The 25,704-nt window shown below is 35.0% G+C and overlaps 1 long non-coding RNA gene across 1 annotated transcript; it reads right to left on the bottom strand.

Annotated features, from left to right (window-relative positions):
• Positions 1 to 5,429: 5,429 nt before the first annotated feature.
• Positions 5,430 to 25,295, bottom strand: LOC113058149 (uncharacterized). Its single transcript, XR_003277929.1, has 3 exons — positions 25,226 to 25,295; positions 5,797 to 5,870; positions 5,430 to 5,706 (listed from the first exon to the last, which is right to left on the bottom strand). It is a non-coding gene; the product is annotated as an uncharacterized LOC113058149 (long non-coding RNA).
• Positions 25,296 to 25,704: the final 409 nt, after the last annotated feature.

The following is a 25,704-nucleotide window of genomic DNA, read 5'->3' as shown; positions in this document are numbered from 1 at the left end:
TAATCTTTACTGCATATACTGTTGAGTGCTGGCTCAACACAAGCACTGTTCTTCATTATTATTCATGATCAATATGCAAAAACATCTAAAGCACTGAAACCAGTGAGCTTCAGGCCCCAGAGCACTACAGTAACTTCATCACAAGATAAATTCATGCATATCAAACCCAGAACATGCAGCACTGCTATCATTCATGAAGTCCAGCAAGCTCGATCACGATACTGACTCTCTTGAAATGATCCCTAGATGCTGGCTACTGGCAAGAAAACTAACTGGAAGGGAAGTAAGAGGTGAAAAAGAAAAAGGACACTTCGGCATGCTGAGGAAACGGAGTGAGAGAGGCAGACACCAGCAAGTTCATTTAATTTCACTGAGCAATGTATTGACTCTGAATCACAATGGGGAAACCGGCAGACCGCTGAGAATGCAATCTTCACTATAGAAAGCCAATGCTGTTTACAGAGGGATGATATGCATCTGGCTGAAGAGATGCTAATGACAGAGAAACTAGCTCAAATAAGTCACATAGATAAAGATATCTCAATTAATTGTTTAGTAAACATTTTTTTTTTGTCTGGTGGAATATGATTCTTTGTGCTAAGCCTTGAAAAGCTGAAGCTTTTACTAGACTAGGATCCTGCCGGACAGGTTTTCTTAGAACTATAAACACATTTGTTCTGTTTTTTCGATATTCTATCTCGGCTGATTGATTCTGACAGTGCAAACGTACTGCTGCTATTGAACCTCAACAAAATGAATTTTCAGCGCAGTGTGATATCTTCAATGTATTCATTCAGTTTGAAGCACATTGGCTCATGACCTCCTTATGGCAAACTCTGATACGCTCCAAACTGGCAGCTCGCCCATCTCTCCCACCACATTTTAAGAATAAAGAATTCTGACAGATTTGTGTTGGTTGGGATGCCGGCAGGTGCAAAACACTTTTTTGTGTGTGCAAAACTCAAACTTATCAAGGCAAAATGTATTGCAGTTCTTGACAGTAATACGACAACTTGTATTCCTTTTCACACAAATTAAGATTCAACAACACATGTTTTGACCAGCTCTGAAAAAATCTCTAAAAATTCTGGGTTCTTTTTGGGTGGTTACTTTTTCAGTGTTTGGGTAGTTTTTGAGTTATCCAGCTCCTGGGTCGACTTTGCATCCTCTTCAGGAGACAGCAGTTCTAAGCATGATCAGTTGATACATTTATTTTGTAAAATACAGATTTATTTACATCTTATATGTCCTCAGAGTAGTTTACTGTTTGTTTCTGGGCAGGTTATGGAGGCAGTCGCAACATATTTCACCTAAGAGTGAAACACTGGGTGGGGATCTTAGCCTTTTTTTTTTACAAAAGTTTAGAAGATTTAAATTAATCTGTACACATTATTTAATATCTAAAGTAAAAAATGTGTCGACCCATTAGATGGTTTAAATCAACCCATTACGCCGGGTTAAATAAACAAGCCAATTTGCTGGGTAAAATTAACCCAACATTTGTTCTGTCCTATATTTACTACATGTAGTAACTGATTACATGTATTCCAAAAATGACATACTTGTAATTATGTATATTACATTTGAAATATTATTCAATTTAAATCAATGTGATAAATGAGTTAGGTTAAAAGTAACCTAAAAGAAATCAAAAAGTAGTCAAGTAGTAATTATATTACTTAAAATGTTTAATGTAATGGATTACGTAACTAACTACAATTTGGAATCAGTAACACATTACAATTTTTAAGTAATCTACCCAGCACTGGTTATGACCTCAAAACCCCTTTATCACATTTTAATGTTTTCATCACATTATCAGCTACATATGTATGGCTTTTCTGATGTAGTAAATGTGCTCTTCTTTTGAATTTTTATTTGGGATTTCACTTTCAGGAGCTGACGGTGCCAAAATAGTAAACAAAATGTTCTAAATATTAAACCCTCCTAATTACCTATCCAAAAAAAATTTAAAATAAAAAATCTAATTCTCTAACCTAACTTCAAACTATTAACTAGAAAGACTAAAAGATGGCGTCTGACTCCTTAATCTTCCAAAATTTTTAACAATATTCACAATGAATATTTAAAAAGAAACATCAAGTTCAGAGGGATATCCAAAATCTAAATCGTACAACAGGCAAGGGTCGAGTAAGCCAGGACCGTTACAAAACAACAGATATCCAAACAATCTCTCTCTTATTATACAACTGGCGTAAATCAGCACAAGCACAGCACAAACAGAATGGTTCACAAAAGGAAATGCTGTCATCTCTTTTAAGGCAGAGAAATCAAATCAGAGAACAACAGCAATGAGTCTGCAGGAACCAATCAGCAGCAACCTGGGCAGACACACACAAACCAACAAACCAAACACAAAGAAACTATAGGGTCATAACGTGTGATGTCAAGAGCTTGGGTATGAGTCCTACAAAACACAGTTATAACAAAAGAAGTCAAAGACTTGTAGAAGCAATATTAATGTGCATAGTTGTTTCAGCAGATGCATTTTATCTCACTTTAATTTTTTTCACACTAAGGCTGTCCCTGAATAAAGATTTTTCTAATTGACTAGTGGTTGAGTAGACCAGTATTAAACCAGTGCACACATAAAGCACCAGCAAAAGTAATGACTATGAATATGTCGGAAAAAAAAAATAGCAAGGTGATATCTGAATTATTAAAAACCTAGTGTTTTCTGAGTCAGCATCGGCTGCATAGAAGAAGCTAACGATACTGACTCACATCTCCAGAGAACAGTGACCGACATTTGCAGAAATGCACCTTTCTGTCAGATCATATAATGAGACTATATTTGTTTTCAGATTTGTTTTCTATAGACATATTTCTGAGGAGATGACAGAAATCGCATACCGTTTGTTTTCTTTATTTTACAAAAGCACAACTTTTTGTTGATATCATAGACCCTTTAAAGTTTCAAATTATGTCTTACTCTTTGCAGCATGAACACAAATGACAGCATATTTTATGTTGTTTCTGTTATCAGGAATAAAATGTTGTTGATTGCGTATCTAGTTTCTATAGTATCTAGTTTAACAATACAGCGAACGGCTGTTTAAAGTTGCTACAACTTTCATTTTTCAATTTCAAATGACAGGCTATATTTGAGATCAGTGAATGACAGGAGAATGTTTAAATTTCATGCCCGATATACTGCAATTACCCCAAGGACCAGCCGTTAATGATCTGCCCATTACAGATACTGACTTTTGACTAAAAAAATTAAATAATTGGTCACCTAAGCCTCTTCTTGTCAACTAATGTTTAGCCGACTATTAAGGGGCAGCCCTAGTTCACGCTATAGTTTAGGTTTAGGGTAGGGTTAAGAGTAGGTGTTATGTTATTTTCAAATGAGTTAGAGCATTATCTGTTTAGCACCACTCAATGGACATTTCTCTTTGCGAAACATGCAAGAAGCGGCATAAAGTAATTTTGCAGAAATGTCATCATAGAGAAGTTTTTCCAAAGAGCCTGGTTTGGATGAATAATGGACCCCACTCCAAGCTAGCATTCAGCACAAGCAGCAATCAGTTGAAAACCAAATGTACATATTTATTTCACAAAAAAAAAAAAAAAACGTTTTTCAAATCAAAATAGTGTAGTTAAATATTAAAGTGCATTGTTAGCAAACAGCCAGTTTCTATTTATGTGATGAATTACTTCCATTCCGAACCCGGAAAACTTCAGGTGCAACAAATAATAAGTCATCGTGCAGCTCCACGTGTTTCTGTCACACGCTCCATTTGCCTGGAAAATCCTCTCTGACCAAAGGTATCCTGAAATAATGTCCTTAAATCTGCTTGTTACTCAAGAGAGTCCAGTTGGAGGCAAGTTGGAAATGTCTCATAACTCTTAAAAGAAAGTGGATCACTTGCTCCCTTTTGGACTAGCACTTCCAAGTCAGAACAGGCTTTTTGGCATTAATTAATTATGATTTCGCTCTCAATTGGGAATCCATCCTTGCCTTCTGTATGTGTGACCCTTTCCACGTGAACATGAGACACCTCTGCTTACACTATGGGCCTTATTTTACTGTCAATCAAAAGTTTTATGAAGAATCTCACAAGTTTCTCTATGAATATCTCCCCCTGTTGTCAGGGAGGGTCTACTGCTTAACCCAAGTTCTCCAAACACTCTTAATCAATAACAAGCATGTATCATTGTGGTAAACACTGAGAGCCCTGAAGCGCAGTTATCTACAGAGCCTGTCAAAGTTTGTTTCAACATCCAGACTACAACGCACATCCGGCTCAAAACACTGCATATATAGGTATGTGTTTGCCATTAGCAAGGTGAAAACCAATTGCTAGCCCTTATCTATTGTTTGTCTGGTTTACTTTCCTTCACGGTTGCATAGAGATGTAGACATTTAAAGCCCAAATTATGTTATATCACCATTTGTTTTACACAGATTGGTGTCAGGTTCAGAAATTAAGTTTTATGGGCAATTATTTGTATGATTACTAATCACAATGGTGTTTTAAAACACCAAGTGATTGCTGTTGTTTACCATTCATTAAATGCAGACAGAGGCAGTAGTTCTAAAACTTTTCGGAAAAAACTAAATACGGGCCACAAAGCATCGCGAGTTTGTCCACTTACATGCATGTTTGAAAATGCTCATAAGTAATAATGTAAAAGCATAAGGTGGAATGCATTCTAATGGCAGCGAAGGACCGCCCACTTGCCTGTCAATCAAGCACCGAGCTAAAACAAGACTTATGTGAAGCTTTTGTGCAGTTATGTGCAATGTCTGAGAGAAACATTTCGGAAAGAATAGACTAATTTACCCAAAAATGAACATTTTCTGAAAATTTTTTCGCCATCAGGCCATTTGTTTCTTCATCAGATTTGGAGAAATGTAGTAACACATTACTTTCTCATCAATGGATGCTCTGCAGTGAATGGGTGCCGTCAGAATGAGAGTCCAAACAGCTGATAAAAACATCACAATAATCCACACAACTCCAGTCAAACTACTAATGTCTTGTGGAGCCAAAGGCTGTGTGTTTGCAAGAATCGAAGAAACAAATGAAGAATGAACATGTTTTGAAACTCATCTACTTCTTCAAATGGCCTGGGGGCGAGTACATTTTCAACAAATTTTAATTTTTTAGACACTTAGAATTATACAAGCCTTTGGTACTGCATCTTTAAGACTTTCGATGCAAATTGTTCACATATAGAATGGACTGCAGTGTTTACAGCTTGTGGGTTTGTGGTCAGATCCAATTTAGGGTAATTTAACTTCAAAAAATTCAGTTTTTCATGATATGAGCTTTTCATTTAAAATGTAACTAGGAAACAATTATTAGTTAATGGCTCAGTCAAGAAGCCATGACAGAATACAAGTCCCACTTACACTGCCAGAGAGGACATTAATTACCACAAGACTGCTGCAATTCAGCATTTATTGGGAGAAGAAAAAAGCAGCTATAGATTTATTACATGGCTAATTGCAGCGACACTCACACCAATTACAGATGAATTACTCCTCATCACACACACAGCAACACAATAAGGCCTTGAGTATGACTGCAGAGGAACAACAATTTGCTCCTAATCCTGAAAGAGGCACTTGTCAGGTTCCTCACTGGACTTATGTCCATCAAAAAACCAACCCATACATTTACATTTCTTCATTTAGCAGATCCTTTATCCAAAGAGACACACCATTATTAGTGCCTGTGAAAGGAATACACAAAGTTATTACAAAAAATTAAACCATGTTCACACTAGTAAACCACTTTACCCAATAATGTGATAAAAACACACCATGCCATTTGTATACAACCCTCAAGTCAACAGAGACGTCCTCTTTTGAGATCGATCTATCATCACGGTTAGCTCTGATACAAGAAATAAGACAAATGCAATGAGCTCAGCATGAATAATAATAAATAGACACAACTATATTATAACACAGGACAGGTTAAAATGCAAACATTTGCACATATTTATGTATAAATCGCATGTGATGCACATATTTGCTTTGGTGGTCATAAATCAAGCAGCAGTGAGGACGGTAACAGCACATTACATCTCATACGATATTCATAGCCCAGCTCTCATTAGCATAATTTCCCTTTGAGAAAATTTCAGGATTTGTTTCTCCTTGACAGTGAGTAATTTGTGAAATATTACCAAATTATAAGACTGGTGAACGTTTGTTGTAAGGTAAAGACACCATCTGGATTGGAGGTTTTAAATGAAGAGATGTCAAAGCCAGAACAAGAATATGAACAGATGCAGAGAAATCTACATAAAACCACAGAATAATGACTATAGCTTGTTTAGAAATGCAAAGCAGACAGATAACACAACAAATCCAGGCTGCATTTCTTCAGCTCGGCTCTGTGGAAGAAAATATGTAAATATCTCAAAATATGTAAATAAATGTTGTGTGATTTGTAGATTTAAACATGCATTTTAATTTATATTTTTCTTCGGCTGTCTTCTGTCTGGATTATATGGAAGCCTGTTTCTGCCAGTGAATAAAAAATGAAAACCGTAATTGCGACTTTTTTAGAGTTACGTAATATAAACTTCACAATTTCAAGTTATAAAATCAGAATTTCAAGGTATTAAAGCTCACAGTTCTTAGATATAAACGAGAAATTGTAACTTTTTTCTCAGGACTGAAAGTTTAGGTATCACTATTTTGAATTTACAACACACAGTTGCATTTTATAAAGTCAGAATTGTAATAAAATAATGTAATCTCCTCAGAATTTGCAGGTTTATATCTCACACTTCTGAGTAAAGATGTCAGAATATATGGATGCATATGGGTAGCAATATTCAATTTGGAATGTAATATGCAAAAGGACAATGCAGTATGTAAAATGGCAATCCATTTCTGTATTTACATTTACATTTTCCAATACATTTGTGCAATGTTTGGTGCAAGATAAAAATGAAAATTAAATTACATAATTTCACACACTAGTTTTAATTTGTAAAATGAATACTAATTTTAATGCTTTATAAGTTGCAAAATTAAAATGAAAATGTATTACAGAAATGATTAGATGTGTAACACGTTCAAGCAAAAACTGTGGCAAAATTATCATTCAAATGCTATTTTTCTTAATTGCATTAACACTCACAGTCAAGACACTTACGATTGCATTTTCATAGTCAAAATTAATTTGACATGAACTAAGAGAAAAATGAACCAAGAGAAAACATTACAGTCTCCAGCCGCGAGAGGGCGCTCTGTGCTGCTCAGTTCTCCTTTAGCCTACACTGAAAACAAAGCGCCCTCTCGCGGCTGGAGACTGTAACGTTTTCTCTTGGTTCTTGGTTCGAAATAAATGCGACTTATAGTCCGAAAAATACGGTATGTAATTTAGTTTTCAATTTGCACCAAGCTTTGCACAAATGTATTGGAAAATGTAAACGTAAATACAGAAATGCATTGCCATTTTACATATTGCATTGTCATTTTGCATATTACATTCCAAATTAAATATTGCTACCCATATGCATCCATAAGAATAGCGAGATATAAACTTGCAATCGCAAATTCTAGTCACAATTGCGAGTTTAAATCTCACAACTCTTAAATCTCACAACAAGCTTAAGTTGCAGAAATGATTGCATGATTGTGTATCGATGCAGAAATATAAACTGTATTATTGCACCGGAACAGCTTCATGCAAAAAGATAGATATATATTACTGTACATCCTTCTGTATTTGCACACATACAGTACAATAAGCGATATATACTAGAAAGCAAATCTTCACTGCATGATTTTTTATTTTTTGTAAAATGTGACTGTATTATTGCTAAGCAAGTTGAAAACTATACTTTATCTGTATAGTATGCTCTCATAGAGTGATTTATAGGCTACTGTATAGCAGATCTCAACTGCCTGAATGCTTGTATCTTCACAAAATGTAAAATATATTTCCTCTTAGCTCTATAATGATTTCTGTAAACAGTGAGCATTATGAAAAGCACTATACAGATACATTTGAATTGACTTTACATGTAAAATCAGTTCAAGCTTTTAAAATCTCGAATAGGATTTTGTCGCATTATGTAGAATCACCTCTTTGGCTTCTGACCCTTTGGATGGTATGTATGGCTCTAGACAGCAAAAATGTGTTAATAAAGAAAGAAATGGATATGTGTGTTCATGTGAGGAGCTTCAAGAGGGAGACAGCAGGAGAAACCGGGTCTGACAGTATCTTCTGAGCTCTAAGACCTGAGGAGGTTAACAGAGCAGCTATCAATAACCAACACATGATTAACCCTTCACCCACATTCACAGTCCACAAGACATTCTGGATTCACAATGCATTCATTATATTAAACCATCATCAGTCTGCATACAAGTTAACAGGAGCAGACTGATTAAATCCGGCTGATTACACCCCAGAATTAGACATTCAGAGCACAATCAGGTAAAAAAAAAAAAAAACGCAATCAAGATTGTAATCATGGCTTATTTTTAAATATGCAAAGAAAGGGTATTCTGCTATGATGACAAAGATGAAGAAAGGTGACACAGTGGTCAAATGATTAATCACTTATTTATAGATGGATTGGGGAGCTAATAATGAAAATGTTCCTTTATTTAAGCATTATTTCTATTTTTAGCAGTATATTTTGAAGTGGAATCAGTCCTGGATCACAGAGGAAGATAAATCATGACCAATGGAAAAAAGCACTGCTAAACTACTTAACTAAGAACTACTAGTTATTTAAGACAGGATGATAAATGGCACAGTTTTATTTTATTGCATTTAATACATTAATAAAAGTTGATTATTTTTTTAATGTATGAACTTTTGAAGCATTGCATATACAATTATATAATATATTAACATTAATAACATTGTTTTACATAATATTTACATAATTTGTGTATATATACGTTTTGGTGCAAAATAAAAATGAAAATAAAAATGTCATAATTTTCATTTCCCATTTCACACACTAGTTTTAATTTGTAAAATGAATACTAATTTTAATGCTTTATAAGTTGCAAAATTAAAATGAAACTGTATTACAGAAATGATTAGATGTGTAACACGTTCAAGCAAAAACTGTGGAAAAAGTATCATTCAAATGCTATTTTTCTTAACTGAGGAAGATAAAACCTAACCAATGGAAAAAGCACTGCTTAACTACTTAAGATTTATTAGTTCTTTAAGACAAGATAATAAATGGCACAGATTTATTTTATTGCATTTAATAAATTATTAATAAAAGTTGATCATTTTTTATGTATGAAGTTTTGAAGAATTGCATATACATTTATATAATATATTAACATTAATAACATTGTTTTACATAATATTTACATAATTTGTGTGTGTGTGTGTGTGTGTGTGTGTGTGTGTGTGTGTAATATATACTAATATATATTATTAGTTGCTTTCACTTGCCTGTCTACTTTGTAATATTAAACTGTAACAATAAAACTTCATTCACAAAAAAAAAAAAAAAAAAATCATATGGGTCTTTCCATTATTATGCTTGTATAGATAAATGCTTCAGAGGCGGTCAATAAATTTCTAAATGTTCATAAACATACATACATATAGATGTAAACACTACACATGAACACCTATGAATGCTAGTGAGAATGCAAGCTGAATACATTTTCCTAAATGACTAAGATTCAATCCTGTAAAGAATCCACTTGACCCTTACGTTGAATGTAGAAGCTTCTGTGCAGAAATACTCTCAAAAAGGCTAATTCACTACAATTTCATTGTGTTTCGTCAAAGCCAGTGATTACAATGCTGGAAATCTTATTGTAACGAGCACAATAGCCTCAGTAAAATGTCAAGATCCTCATCTTAGCATGAACAATGGCTGTGCACAGCTGATGTTCCTCTATTAACTGAACCCTTTGCTTTCACATCACTAACACTCGTGCGGGTCTCCCTAACAATTACACCAGGTCTTCACAGGTCACTCAAACCTTCGCATTGCGCACCAAAGCAGTCTCTTCTAATGGTATAACATTTAAAGCCTAAACCACAAACTTTCTCAGCACCATTTCCAGTCAACAACTTCTGTAAATAACAGTTTAACTATTGTTAGCTGCACTGAGAACTGCAACCACTCTTTAGCTAACTTTAGAGAATTTGCCTCAACTATTATATAGGGATGCACGATATTCGATTTTGGCCGATATTCGATATGCCGATATTTTCTAAATAATTTTGTCCGATGCCGATACCGATATATATAAACATTTTCGCCTGATATATTTAAACTTTAATTTTACTGAAGAGAAATCCATGTATCTCTTCTGTACTGATTCTACCATAAATGTATTATTTTACAAATGTAGACAGACATTCACACCTGAAAAACAGGTCAATTATTTCACTTGGAGAATATCGGTTTGGCTCATCTGCAGAAATATTCATATCGGCCGATACCGATGATGGTCATTTTAAGCTTTTATCGGCCGATACCGATGTTGTGCCGATATTATCGTGCATCCCTAGCTGACGCTTTTGTCCAAAGCAACTTAGTGTTAAAATTTTTTACCTAACATTAACACTAGTGTTTACTGCATAAGAAACATCTCACATCTTTCTTTACTGAAGTAGCTGTTTATTATTAACGCTAGTATGTCTGCATAGTGTTTCTCTTAAAATATTAATGCATTCTGCACTCATCTGAACACTATCTTTATACTATTTGTAACCACATATTCAACTTTTTTTCTAATTGAAAACATTTTACTTTCTTTGAAGTTTAACTTATTTTTTATATAGTAAATAATATCACACAAGTAAATGCCATAAAGCCAAACGCACATTGATTTCATGCAACAAACAAGATGTTAATGTTGAGTGAGTTACACTTTAGACACAATACTGTCTGTTTTTGTTTTTGTTTTTGTTTTTTGCTAACAAAAATAGTTTATATGAAGGACGACTCTGAAGTACTCAACTAGGAAGGACTCAGCCTCGGTAGGACGTTTGAGAAGCACCCTTTGTTTCTAAATGAATCAAGCATTTTGAAAGAATCGCTTGAATGAATGATTCAATGAATCACTCATGAAGACAGGGACTTGCTGCCACCTACTGGTGGATTTAATGTCATATTTATTTATCCATGACAGGCCTAAATCAAACACACTCTTAAGACAATCTACTCATGGGATGTCAATGATTTCTGAATGACCCTTTCCATAAATCTTCTAAAGCAGCTTTTGCACACTAAACACCAAGCTATATGGTTTCAAACAAACAATGGCCAGCACAGAATCTGGCTTTCCAACACAAAGTCAAGTTTGATTCCTGACCGTGGTGATTAATGAACAGAAGATCCCTGGGGTGAGCCAGGCATTAGCGTTAGCATTAGCGTTAGCATTAGCATTTTTGCTAACGGAGCCGGCTGGGTAAAACTGTTTTGGGGACTTTATGTTCTTTATTTCATCGCATAGTGTATGCCAAATAATCTTTACTGAACAAGCAGGAATAGCAAAAATAAGCACAGCTGGACATGTCCATGTGTTACTGAGCTTGTTATAGTAGAACAGGTGGTTGATCCACAACTTTACGACGAAAACAAGCTGCTCTCTTAAAGACAAGACTTGGCTTGAGGTGAGATACACAGGTGATGTCCTCATTACACATTCTGTTCACATGGAGACATCTGATCCTTGATTTTCAGCTTCTCCTATAACACATACCCGGTCTTGCTCTCACATAATTCCCTGGGAACTGAATCAGTTTTGTTTGTTGGTACAGTACCACTTAGTCCCTAGTGATGCTTCTTTTTGTACCCCCTGGGTTTGTTCTCCCAAAGGGATGCGTCTTTGACAGGCTCAGCAATTCACTCTTCCCACATAAGAGACACATTCTTAGGTTTTCTATTTTTTTGGCACTGAGGGGACAAAAATGAGCAATGCAGCTGTCAGAAAGCTTCATGAATGCATGTCTGGCCTGCTTCCTGTGTGAAACCGAAATCTTTGTGTAATGTCTTTCAAACAGCAGGTGTAATAGACAAGCAGATCTGTTTAACACTTAAAACAGAAGAATCTCTCATTAAACAGGAGGGAAAGATGTATTAGTGTAAGCGCTGCTCGGGGAAACTTGACATCCTTCTTGCCTTTAATCTATTCGATCTCTTTTGAAGTCAAACACGTCAAAATGCTCCTCTGTCTGATGTTGCAGAACTACTCAAATGTCTAGGTACAGGACAAAAGGTTTGAAGGTAGAATGCAAGAAAGTTAGAAATTGTTTTCTTTACCATGTCTCACCAGTTTTCCAGTGATATAAAATAAAGCGATATGCTACTAAACACAGTAAGCATTATTTTTAATGTTTCTTTTAAGTTTGACATGCTGAATATGAAAATCACATTGCTTTTGTGTATCATATTAAAGTGCTCACGAAAACTACAAAATATGTTTACAACTCACACAAGCTAATCTGTTATTACTCATGCATAAAAATCACATCAACACCTTAACAAACAATTAGCAAAAGTGAGTCACTTAAAACTACAGAAGCGTTTACTAAATGTTTTTTTTTTTCCACAATGCAGCTACACAGATCTCATGAGAAAATGCAACTTTTACGAATTTGGTGAATCGGCGGCAAATTTGTATGAATTCTGATCCATAAGCAAACATATGACTTTTAGGGAAAAAAGATACATTGAAGGTCCATTCCTAACGGTCAGTAGGGTGTTAGTAGATTGTAAAAAAAAAAATTTCGTACAAGTCGCATCAGTCCAAAAATACGTCATGAGGAAAAAAAAAACATTAGTCGCACTGGACTATAAGTCCCATTTATTTAGAACCAAGAACCAAGAGAAAACATTACCGTCTACAGCCGCTAGGGGGCGCTCTATGTCTTCAGTGTAGACTGCAGGAGAACTGAGCAGCATAGAGCGCCCTCTGGCGGCTGGAGACGGTAATGTTTTCTCTTGGTTCATGTCTCTTAGTTCATTTCTCTTGGTTCATGTCAAATTAATTTTGATAAATAAGTCGCACCTGATTATAAGTCGCAGGACCAGCCAAACTATGAAAAAAAGTGTGACTTATAGTCCGGAAAATGCGGTATATCCTTCCATGATGTTTTCCATGGTCTGTGAGTCAGACATCATTTCACGGAGGACATGGAGGCTTCCTGAGAACGTGAAGAAAATGGATTTGGCTGGTGTGAGACATGCAGACGCCGATGACACAAGTGTGTGTATATACGGTAACACTCTCTGAGATTGATGTCAGAGCGTCATTACAGAGTGTTGGCAGGCAATGAAGAGGAATTTGTCTAGTGGACCTAATCTATCGACTGATGCTCTGAAGCTGGCATTATCGCTGTCTGAGAGCCGCCACCGCCGCTAGGATCTTATCAACAGCAGCCAATTATAAAGGAAGAGGTGAGCTGCAATAAGGAAACATCAGGATCTCAGTAACCTCCAGCTCATCTTGTCTGTCGTCAGGAGCCACGTATGACAGCACACGCTCCTCGCTCATCATCAGCACACCAACAGAGAGGGGAAAGAGCAAAGCTTCCTGGAACATCATGCTCCCCTGACAATTATCTGCTACACTGAAAAATGTATGAATGTCATTGCATTAGATAACAGAAGGTCAAACCAAGCGGCATGCATTTTACAGAAATGCATCACAAGCACACTTCAAGCAAAAGATTCCACATAAATAAATGTGTTAGGTTTAAAAGGGAAAGTTCACACACACACACACACGTTTGTTTTTGTGTAAAGTGTGTTCATCCTATAGGTGTAATGGTTTTTATTCTGTACAAACTGTATATTCTATGGCCCTACACCTAACCCTAACCCTCACAGGAAACTTTGTGCATTTTTACTTTCTCAAAAAAACTCATTCTGTATGATTTATAAGTGTTTTATAAAATGGGGACATGGGTTATGTCCTCATAAGTCACCCTCTCCTTGTAATACCTGTGTCATACCCATGTCATTATACAGAGTTGTGTCCTGATATGATACAAAAACAAGAACACACACACACACACAAAGAATAACGTGATACATTTTCTCACCCTCAAGTCATTTCAAGCCCGGAGAGAGTTTCCAAAAGGCATTGTTAGCCAGCTGTGGTCAACAATGTTTAGACATAAGATGTATTTTTTTTGTATGTGTGTGTTTCCTAAAAAATATAGATCAAATAGCATTAAAACCTTGTTTTATGTGGCTGAAACTACCGTTCCAAAACTTCGTTAGAAGTGTATTTTCCTGTTACTGTGACGTGGGTTTTAATAGTCACAATAAGCAAACTAGTACAAACATGCAGTACATTATCACACATTTTATTTGATTACATAGTAATCTCTAGATTTCAGCATGTCCCCGATAAGCATAGTTTTTGAAGAGTATGCATGTGCATCCATGCGTAAGGGAACCCTGGACTATGAAATAAGAGAAAACCTGCAATTTATCAAACAAAACAAAGCAAAACTACAGAACAAATATCGTGGAGTAGAATTTTTCTTTTTGAGAGCACTATCAATCATAAACAGCAACAACGACAACATCTCTGCATCACTGTAACACACACACACACACACACACACACGGAAATAAATAAATAACTCAAATCAAACTGACCAATTCAGAACATCGAGTTTCATTAAAACAGGAAGAGATGACTAACTGATAAGTAAATTTGCTAGTAACTTTCAGAGTTATTTACATATAAATGGCAAGTAATACATTGGCTTAAATGTGACATGCTAGAATGGAATAGTATTTTGAATCTCTTGTAAAGACTGTTTCAGCAAAGCTGATTGGATAAACAGATCAGAGATTAAAGCAAACATGTAGATTCTGTGCCAGCAATAACTGGTAAAGAGCTAGATTTAGCTGGTGCATCTCACTATCCCAGAACATTTTCTGGTGACTGTCTGTTTGATTTCTGTCAGGCAGAAGCGTGGAGGGAAGGAGGTGGAAATGACAGGGCAGGAGCTCATTATAATGCCCGGCGTGACAGCCACTGTGAGGTGCGGGTCAGTGACAATGCATGACAAAGCCCTGACAGAGAGAGACGGGACACCCCAGCATGCACTGCACTCGCTTTTGCAGGAGGAGACTCATATCAGACGACAACAGCTATTCAGAAATCAACTAAAGAGTTCGACCTCCGAGTCTGTGGTCATCAGTTCAGCTGCTGAAATTTACTCCGGAGCAGAAGGCTGATAGAGAAAGAGCGATGGCAATAACAGCTAATAGCTCCAGGTCCTGTCCCGGATGTCTGGATCCCAGAAGAATCATGACCCAGCAAGTCTTTCACATCCAACTTTAATCCGGGAAAGCAATAACGGCCACACACTCACAAACAACACCACCACTAGAGTCCAAGACCATTAAGCTCAGAAATCACAGTTATCGTAATACTGAAAGACTATTTTATCATATTAGTTACATTGCAATTGTGCTGGCTGTGGATATATTACAGCTTTATGTAGAAAGTAGGGGGATATAGCACTATTGATGTAATGACACGGACCGTTTCACTGGTTACATACTTGTTCATGAATATAGCACACGAGTATCGCCAATGTTTGACAACTCGTGACTAAACAAAGGGCACCAATGTGAGAAAAATCCAGAGCTAATGGCTACCAAAAATGCCAAAATCAAACCTACACACTTTAAGTGAGGGATGAGTCAGTCATGATGCTGAAGTTGCCCTCTTTATGATGCCAAATGAAATTTAATTAAAGGTTCACTGAGGACTTCCAGAAGTTCTGCACTCAATTACACTCTATATGCCACCTCCTGCGCAACCTACTTTTCCAATTACCTTCACAATCAACACCAGAGGTTGGACTTGGAGGTTTATTTCCACCCCCAGTGCAGCTGGGCAAGCTCGTGTTTCCTAAAAAACCTGGCTAAAATAATTCTACTTCCTATGCAAGTTATAGTGTTTTAACGGTTTACAATAGCAGCCAATGTGTATCTTGCAGTGGGAGTGTCTAGCTATATTTGGTAAAGTTACATACAGTTTCACATTGCTGACAGATCCCTATTAAAAACTACCAAACGTGTGAACATTTTGCAGTCACATCAGCTATTTAAAAGAAAAATAGATGCATAGTCATGAGTCAACGCTAATGCATCGTCTAACAACTAAATACACAAATAAGATCAAATCTGGGCTGAAAGCCAGTTTGCCATATTGTTTGTTCATTTGAATGGAGCATAAAGTGCAATACGTGTGCTGTACTGTATACTGGAGGATGGCTATTGAAAAAGCACTAGAGAATTGCATTCATTCTGCATTAATTAAACCATTAATACAATGTGGTCATTAAGAAAACGAGTATCACAAATACTATTCGTTTAAGTCTTAACTCTAAATATTAAAATGTGCAATGTATCCTGTTCGACACAGTTCGTGCTATGGACATGAATAATACCTAAAAGAAAATGCAGCATACTGAGGAGTTGTTATAGATGGTTGTAGGGGTGTGCGATAATGACAACAAAAAAAAAACGTACATCTCAATATTGTCTGGAATTGTGTCGATAACGATAATTAGTCGAAACTACTTTTATTGTCGAAATGCAGCAAAAACAAGAACCGTAGTTTCTTAAAATATAAGTCACATAATAATTGCTTCTTTTTTATTGAGCTCGTCATTAAATCAATATCGCATTTGCAATCATGCTGGTTTTTGGAGAACAAAATTCACTCGTGATATTAACTATATCAGACGATATAAATTTTAAAGAATATAAGAGTCATATGGAGACACCCCCCGCATCTTGAATTATAAATGTATTTTATTAGACTAATTCCTTTATGAGACTGTAACACTTTATAATAACTGCACGCTATTAATCATTAGAAACAGTTAATTCATCATTTATAAAGCATTAATAGACATTAATAAGCAGTTTATAAATACAGATATAAATGCTTTATACTTGATTTAAAAGCATATCTATAATGTATTTAATTGTTTTTTCATACTTTATTAATGGTCAATTTATCATTTCTAAATTAAGTATAGCATTATTTACACACCACTTATTAAGGAGTTGTCAGTGGTTCATAAGATCACTTAGAAATTGTAAGTAAATGATTAATAAACTATTTAAATGCACATTCATACATCTTATTAATCAGACATAGTAAAAATTAATGTGTTAATAAATTGTTTATTAATATGTATTTCTACTGTAATTCAGGTTGTTATAAACCATATGTAGTTGTTAGTTTACTATTTTTTTAACTCATCTAAAGTGAGGACTATCTATGCTTTGTAAAGCTTTTACAAGAGAGATTTAAAGGCTTATAATATTTCTACGTTCTGTATCACTGTGTTGTGTTTGTGTCCTTTTTCTGTTTAGAAGATAACTGAGCTTTTATAAATATCCTTTATAAATGCTTTACAAGGCAGAACTAGTCCTCACTTTAGATGAGCTCACTTAAATAGTTAACTGACCACTACTACATGCTTTATAACTACCTGAATTTACTACATGTAATTACAATTTCTTGTGATCTTATTAATCACTGGCAATGCTATACTTCAATGAAAATGAAAAAAAGTATTACTATAAAATTAAACACATTATAGATATGCTTTTAAATCAAATTTATATCTGTATTTATAAACTACCTATTAATGTCTATTTATGCTTTATAAATTATGAATATCTGTTAACTAATGCTTAATTAATGATTAATAGTGTGCAGTTATTATAAAGTGTTACCGAATATGGTAATTACGATACTATTGTAGACTATAAATAAATCGCACACTGATAGATAATACAATGTGTTACTTGCTGTTTCTTTGTAACTGTTTGCAAAGTTTACTAGCGATTTCTGAGGGAAAATTTGTTTTATTTTTATTTTATATTTTTCAGTGTACAGACCAGAATATCATAAAGTCAAGCTTGTAACCATGTTTTGAACATTGGGTCTTGTGGCAAGATAAAGGATTTAAAGTAAAAAAAAAATATATAAATAATAAAATAACTATAATCTAATTTTAATTAGGGTTGAAAGAGGCAGAATATTTCGACTGAATTTATGAACAGATTCTAGATTTTTTTGGAAACTTTTGGAAAGTTAACTTAAATTATATAAACTATTTTACACTCAAAGCCAGTTGGATCTTCAAATCTGATGAAAATTAAACTCATCTGCATCTTGGATGGCCTGAAGGTGAGCAAATGTAAATTTTTGGGTGAACCATCACTTTAAAAATGCAGTGCTGTGCTTAAGGAAGAGCAGGCTAAAATGTTTTTTTAAACTTAAATGTCTACCTAACAACAGGCCACATTTGCATTTTTGTTGTTTTTGTATTCGTAGCGTTGTCAGTCCTCGGAGTGTCATCATTTAAGGGTGTAATGTGTAAAGGAAACTGAAAACAGTATTCAAAGATTTATATTTTATGCAAATCCCTGAAATGACCAGAGAGTGTTGTTCATTAACATGACAAGCCACTGACAAACATTTCATTAGAATTACTAATAAACACAGCCAAATGAACCTATCGTTCTCAATGTTTTAATAAAGCAAACTCTGTATGGATGTTAACCCACGTTTACGGATTAGATCCAATCCTCAGAGAGTCATTAAACACAGAGTCTGTATTGTGTTGCCAAAACCATGAGAACTACTGAATATATAAAGCTGCAAACACAGAGAACGATCCTTATGTGGGTGACATTAGGTCGACCCTGACAGTGACAAAAATGCTAAACCAATAAAAAAAAATCAGCAACAAAAATAGCACTTTAACCATCATTTTTTAGATATATAAATGTGAATTTAAAGCAATTTAGTTTTATAACACCTCACTAAAATGTCTGTGCATGGCCACTTGACACTGACCTTGCTGCAAAAGATTATCATGCAGTATGTAAATGAGTGTCTGTGTAAAATCGGCTCATCAGACATGTCTATCTGTATTTCTTTGTTGAGTTTCCTATTGTTGTTTTACTATAAACCAGGAATACATGAATAAACATGTGTAACACTGCATCCACTAACAATCACCAGTAGCCACATCACTGAACTACATTCAGATTCAACATCCAACAACCAATATAAGGAATAAAAATGTTTTAAAACAAATACCTGCTTAGACTACCAACCGAACTTTAATGATCCTGTTTGTGACGACTCCTGTATTAGTTTTTCCACAGATAAAACACATTTATCTTCATTCTGGCATGCAACGTCCTCTTTTCAATATCCATTCAAATCTCGCCTAACATTTGTTTTCTTAAATGTCCTTTTTCATTCACATTACAGAAGTAAAATGGGTCGCGAGAAGCTATTCGCATTAACTTTAAATCACAGTGTGCAATGAGTGCGGCCGATATTAAATCCTTCCACAGTAGGAAATAAAAGCAAACATATTGAAGTGTCTGGTAATATTTCAGGCATCACAGCAGGAAGCAATGACACAACAGAAACATTCAAATGTTGATCTTGGTATTAAAGGGTTTTGGCACCGCAGTCTACGGCACAAGCTCAAATCCGTATACTGGATTTCATTAATTCAGGCATGAGAGTATAAAAGCATGAAGCTCTAGTTTGCATATTGCACTAAAGTGATCGCCTTCAGGGAGTGAAGGAGGAGAGGGATTTGTTGTCTCCGCTTTTGTTAACGATGTAGAGCTTGTACGGGAGTGAAAAGTTTCTGTCATGTAAAGGACTATTTTTGAGATAAGGTACAGATACTACAGATAACATCAGCTGAACACTGTCCTTCACAGACTGTCTCTCGCTCATTAATACACACACACACACACACACACACACACACACACACACACCCTCAGTTACCTCATTAACAGACCACTGACAGTTTCAGCACTCAGGAGACACAACAAGGACAATGCAAAGCAAAAGCAAATATATAACATACTCTGGCCAGTGTGAATTTATTGTTCTTGGGAGAACATTACTTTCAGTCAATTACTTCAAACTGATTTATGCACTAGAGTTAGGAAGTTACTACTATGTGTTAACGGAGCAATACTGACTTGTTTGTTATTTTTCTGTTTTACACTGTGAAGCTGCTTTGACACAATCAGTGTTGTATAAAGCGCTATACAAATAAAGGTGACTTGACTTAAGCGATTTCTGAAAAACACTTGATATTTGAAAAACATGCCAAAACAATCACATCCCTATCTTGATAGCCCCGCCCCCAAATTTACAAACATTCAATTTAAGAAAGACTCCTCCCTGAACACTACTGGACACACCCCCTTATTGATGATTGGCTACGAGTGTGTTTTGGTGATTTCTGTTAAACTTTCAATGGTGTTTCTTAGAAATCGTTTTCGAAACGAATCATTTGTTTTTCTAGAAAAATCACACAGTGATCTTGACTTTATACTGACACCTAATGGTGTGGATGAATTATACAAAAAAAAAAAAAAACTTTTCTGTGAAATTTTCTGAAACCATGTTTGACACTTTTGAATAAATTATCTGTCAATTAGTATCAGAAAGAGTTTTATTGCAAACAAGGAATTTGTTTTGAAAATCGCAAAAGTGAAATCGTAATAAAAATTATTCAGCTTGTCATTGGGTCTTAAAATGCAGTCACCGTGAGAGAGGACCAAAAATATGGCTGAAGTTTTCACCTCATGTAGGTGTGCATAATTTACATCTTTAATTTTACTGTGAAAATTGTTTATTCTTTTCAGAGTTTACTCTTTTCACCCACATTTTTTTTTATATTAATTAAACTTCTCTCTATTCTAAGTTGGGAAAAGAAAAAGCACTTTTATCATCAAACAACAATACTCTTCAATTTAATTAGCGCACATATCTCTGAGTTCAACTTTCTGAAAAGCAACCCAACATCTAAAAAATAATGGATATAATATCTCCTTATAAAAGTTGACTTGCCAGTGCTTGAATAAATTCCTATCACTTTCTAAAACCCTGTTGGCTCAGTTGTTCATATTTCACACTTCTCTAGTAAGTTTTGTGTAGTAAGACTCTGTAATGTCATTCTGAACACCGTTAATGTATGCAGCTCTCTTCTAACTAGCTGGTTATCAATCAGGTGTTCAATAAAGAGAGACTAAATATGCAAAGCAGTGGTACGTGAGGATTGGAATTGAGAACCACAGTGTTAGCTCAATAAAGACGATTTGCAAAAGCAATACTCACCATGCAGCTGCAGGGAGACTGATGCTGAAAATCATAACAAAAGCATGACTTTGTGCGTGATGAGCCACATTTAAAATGATGAAGCTGGCAGCTTCTGTGCACCGTGACAGAATCAATGGAATAACACAGATAACAGCATCTCTGGTGATCAGAGATAAATCTAATTGAGTGTGGTCTGTGGTCAGATCGTTTATAAAACGACGGTTTATACAATTTTAAATGTGGACTTTTTTTCTTACACAAATGCATTGATTCAGAAGGCCTTTATTTACCCCCTGGAGCCATGTGGAGCACTTTTTATGATGGATGGATGCACTTTATTTTGCTTCAAAAAGCTTGACCGCTATTTCCAATGCCATTATAAAGCTTCAACACCACAACTGAGAGGAGTGTTAGTAGAGGAGTAATATCCCAATTAAACAGTAAAACACCTATTGGACAAATATGAATGAAATCACTGTAAAAAGTCCTAGACAAGACTCCAGGCAAATAATGTTGTGGTCAACTAAGTCAAATGCAGTGCTTTCGATCGAAAAGGACCAGAGCCATGGATATTTGCTAATAATGTGATTTGTACACTGCATGAGTTATTTCTGTCTGTTAAGAATGTAAATGTGCTTCAGATGTATAGTATACTGTATGTTTGGAAGTTATACACAGCTTAATGTAACGCTGATGGTCGAGAGATGCATTAAGTTCCTCTCGATCTTATTACCAGGCACATTTCGTGCAAGGATGAAGCTGATTTTCTGTTCCCCTCTAGATATTTCATGGTCTGTTTTCCGCATTAATGTTTTAAAAATAGGTTCTTTTTTTATTAATTCATGTATATGACAAAAGCATACGTATCTGGACTGATGCAATGCTAATGTGTAACCCACATCTTCTCTACCGCTCTGATTGTTTGCCAGATGCACGTGGAAAAAGATTACCATTTATTCCAATTAACTAAACCTCCTCTTAATCCAGCACATGCAATCGAGAAGACAAGCAAATGTGTGTTTCCAAGATGCTCGACTGAGCGTTTGTGATTCCTGTAAGCATTACTCAGCAGGGGTGCGTATCTTTCCCTCTTTCCTCCACTCGCCGTTTATTAGGAGCGATACACCACCTCTTCCCAGAGAGCCGAAGCATTTCGGTGAAACCAATACAGCGCAATACTGACACAAGGCAACACTGTTTAAATCCAAAGGTAGTTACCCTGCAAATGAGCTGTAGGGGCCATTATGAGTTTTATGAAGCTATCACTTGGCTGTTTGCTGGTCCGCTGAGTTTTAAAGGTGAATAGTGTCAGTTTCGTGAACGTTCCCTGTAACTTCAATTGGTTGGAGAAAAACGTCATTATATAGTAATGTTTGCAAACAGAAAGCAGCAACGTGACTATCAGAATATTGCATTAAAGGCATAAATTACTGTAAATTAACAACATTTCATTTTTGGGTGAACTATCCCTTTAAGCATCCTCGTATGAATATCCGTTGAGGTTTATTCAGTGATAACGATATCTGACACCTCACACAATATCTCATGTATTACACGGCTGATCAACAAATTAATAAATGTCCACATGAAATATCAGTTGAATTGAAATGGTACATTTTTATCTGTATTTTATCTTGAATCTTCCACCAAGTCTAACTACTGTAGCATCAGATTCACTGTTGTTTTATTAACAATGATTAACGGTTACGGTTTTTAATATTTAGAATTTTTTAACTCCTATAACCTTTTTTTTTAACGTATTAATTTGCATATTTAAATGAACAAGTGGTATACTTACAAAGACTATACAACACACACATACAGAGAGAGAGATGTAACTACAATTTTAATGATTTGATTCAGATTTTAGTTTATATTTCAGTTTTCATTTTAATATTAGTTTTAGTCATTTTGTGTTTTTGTCATTTTTATTAACTAAAAAAAAAAAAAATATATATATATATATATATATATATATATATATATATATATATATATAAAAAAAAATTTTTTTTTATTAAGACTTAGTTGTTTTATTTAGTTTTAGCTAAATTAAAATGAGAAATGTCGCCTAAATTAAATGTGTTTTTATTCTTACTAGATTATTACTTAATGTTTATTTCAAGTAATGTTTTTAGAATAATTTTTATAGTTTTGGTTTTAGTTAATGATAATAATCCTGATAAGAATCAGCTACTCCAAAGATAAATGTAATAAGCATTTATAACATAAAAATGGATTACTACTGTATTAGCCCTTTTAACCAAGCTGTAATAACAATATACGAATGAAAACGACATTACTACAAAGAGTTACAAAAGGGTTTAATTTCCTTTCTGATGATTTAAGCAGTTAGGCAATAATTCATGCAATGTATTACCATGCTAAACATCTCTAACGGTGACAGTGATGGAGTTGGAAGCGGGAAGAGTTTATAATCCCATTGTGAACAGCTGCCATCATGTGACAGCGTGTTACGAGAGACCTACAGGCTTCATCTCAAGGCCAAAGATCCCAGCTATTCAAACTCAGGCTCGTCGGCACATAATCACCTAAAGTTTGTCTTAGTCTTGGAAAAAAAGCTGAACTGCAGAAGACCTCAGCTTGGATTCTGCCTGTAGAGACAGATGATGTGGAAAGGTCGATCAATAAATCCAGACAATAGAGCGTTCTGAGCTGGACATTGAAAAGCAGAACATTGTACGCAGGAAACTATGGACTGCACCTTTAAAAAAATGTGAATACATTTAGAGGCAGGAAGAAAAAATGCATTGTGATGGATGCAATTGAGCTTTATATTGTCAGTTGAAAATGCATCAGTGTTGGGAGTATAAACGTGTTCTCGCTTTTAAAAAAGCTTGATGGCCACAATAGAAAAGAGCAACAGGCAGGGATCTCAAAAAATTGTATTCAGCTGAGTTACAGATCTCAAAATGCAATTCAGTGGTAAAAGAGGCCTACAGACAGCAGAAAAACATGCTGAGATTCACAAATAGGTCATGTGTGAAAAGTAGGTAGTGTGATATTTATCATCTGTGATATTGTAACTGTTTTAACAATATGTAAGCTGTCATTATCGAATGTCACAAAATGTTAATTTGTGATGTCGCCTAGAATGCAATTAACAAGTTTTTATAATATCATACAAGCAACAGTGTCATTTAATTAATGTGATACATTTTAAACAGTCCATAATTTTAATTTAACAGGTCAACAAACAAGTTGATATCGAGTTACATTTAAGACACAAAAAAGGCCTGAACCAGCCAATGTACCAGTGCAAAAAAAAAAAAAAAAAAAAAAAAATCACAATAGGCAAAATGTTGTTTAGTTATTTTAAACAGAAAAACAACTAAGATTTACCTTTGTCAATAAATCGCACACCCTTCGTTGTGCCTCTACTATCTTCACTACATTTACAGTAGAATTCAGTAGCAGTTTACATAGTTTAACTGTTCCCGTAACATTTATTTTATTGGTGTAATGTTATCTAATGCCTGTGTTAGCAAGTCTAAGATTTATTGTTAAAATAAAAAAAAATTCTTCCCTATTGAGACATACTTGTATCCCAGGGAACGAAAAAAATAAAATAAGTAAAACTGGACAATGTGTGCATTGTTGCTGTGATCTCATGTTAGTTTGAAGAACATGTCAGAGAAGAAAAATCACTGAGGCAGCAGATATGTTAATGCTTTTGATTGAAGATTAAAAGGGATTATGATTTTACAAAGTGATGTGCACAGATAAATAATTGATAATAAACAGCAACATTTGAAAACTAAGGTGCATACGTTCAGATCAATGAGGCCTAAGACTAATCAGTTCCCAAAAGAAATACAAGACCTGTGTTAGTTGAAAGAAAACGAGTTTTAGATTAAGATTTTTAGTGATAAATCACAAAAAAAAAGAGATTTTTTACATTTTTATCTTAAAGAGTTGGGCAATTTCAAACAGCAACTCAGGTAAGTGTCCAGTCTTCAAATGAAAACAACTTCTGATAATTGGTTTCCTTTTCCCTTGTAGGTATAAGGATATGAGGACAGAAGAACAAAGACGACAGGTCGACGTTCACCAAAAGACGTAAAAACTCACCATCAGCAGGTAGACTGGAGAATTACACCAACACAGGGTTGGAGAACTGGAGAAACAGGAATGAAACCAGAAAGTTGTGCTGTGACACATGTTTATATAGCATGGAGAAATGAAGTAATCAGTAACAGGTGTGCCGATTAATGAGGTGCAGGTGTAAACCAGACAGGCTGCTGGGAAATGTAGTTCTGGGCTGGTGACGGGGCGATATCCTTTTAACATGTACTAATATATACACTTTAGATACTAACATGAACTTTTATGTACATTTAAGGTAATAATATGTTTAGTTTAAGAATAAATAAATACCCTTTAGCTGTTGTACCGTAAAGCACTGAACAAGTTACAGCTTTGTAGCGTTTTTTTTCTGAGCGTGAGCTTGTACAGTAGCTAACGCTATGCAGTAGCTTCTGCATTTTTTAAAAGCTTATGATCATTGGTCAGATATACAAATGAATAATCCTGTCTTAATACTAGTTGAG

Source organism: Carassius auratus, chromosome 39 (assembly GCF_003368295.1).
Source record: "Carassius auratus strain Wakin chromosome 39, ASM336829v1, whole genome shotgun sequence".
NCBI lineage: Eukaryota > Metazoa > Chordata > Actinopteri > Cypriniformes > Cyprinidae > Carassius > Carassius auratus.
This window is presented reverse-complemented; position numbering and strand designations above follow the sequence as displayed.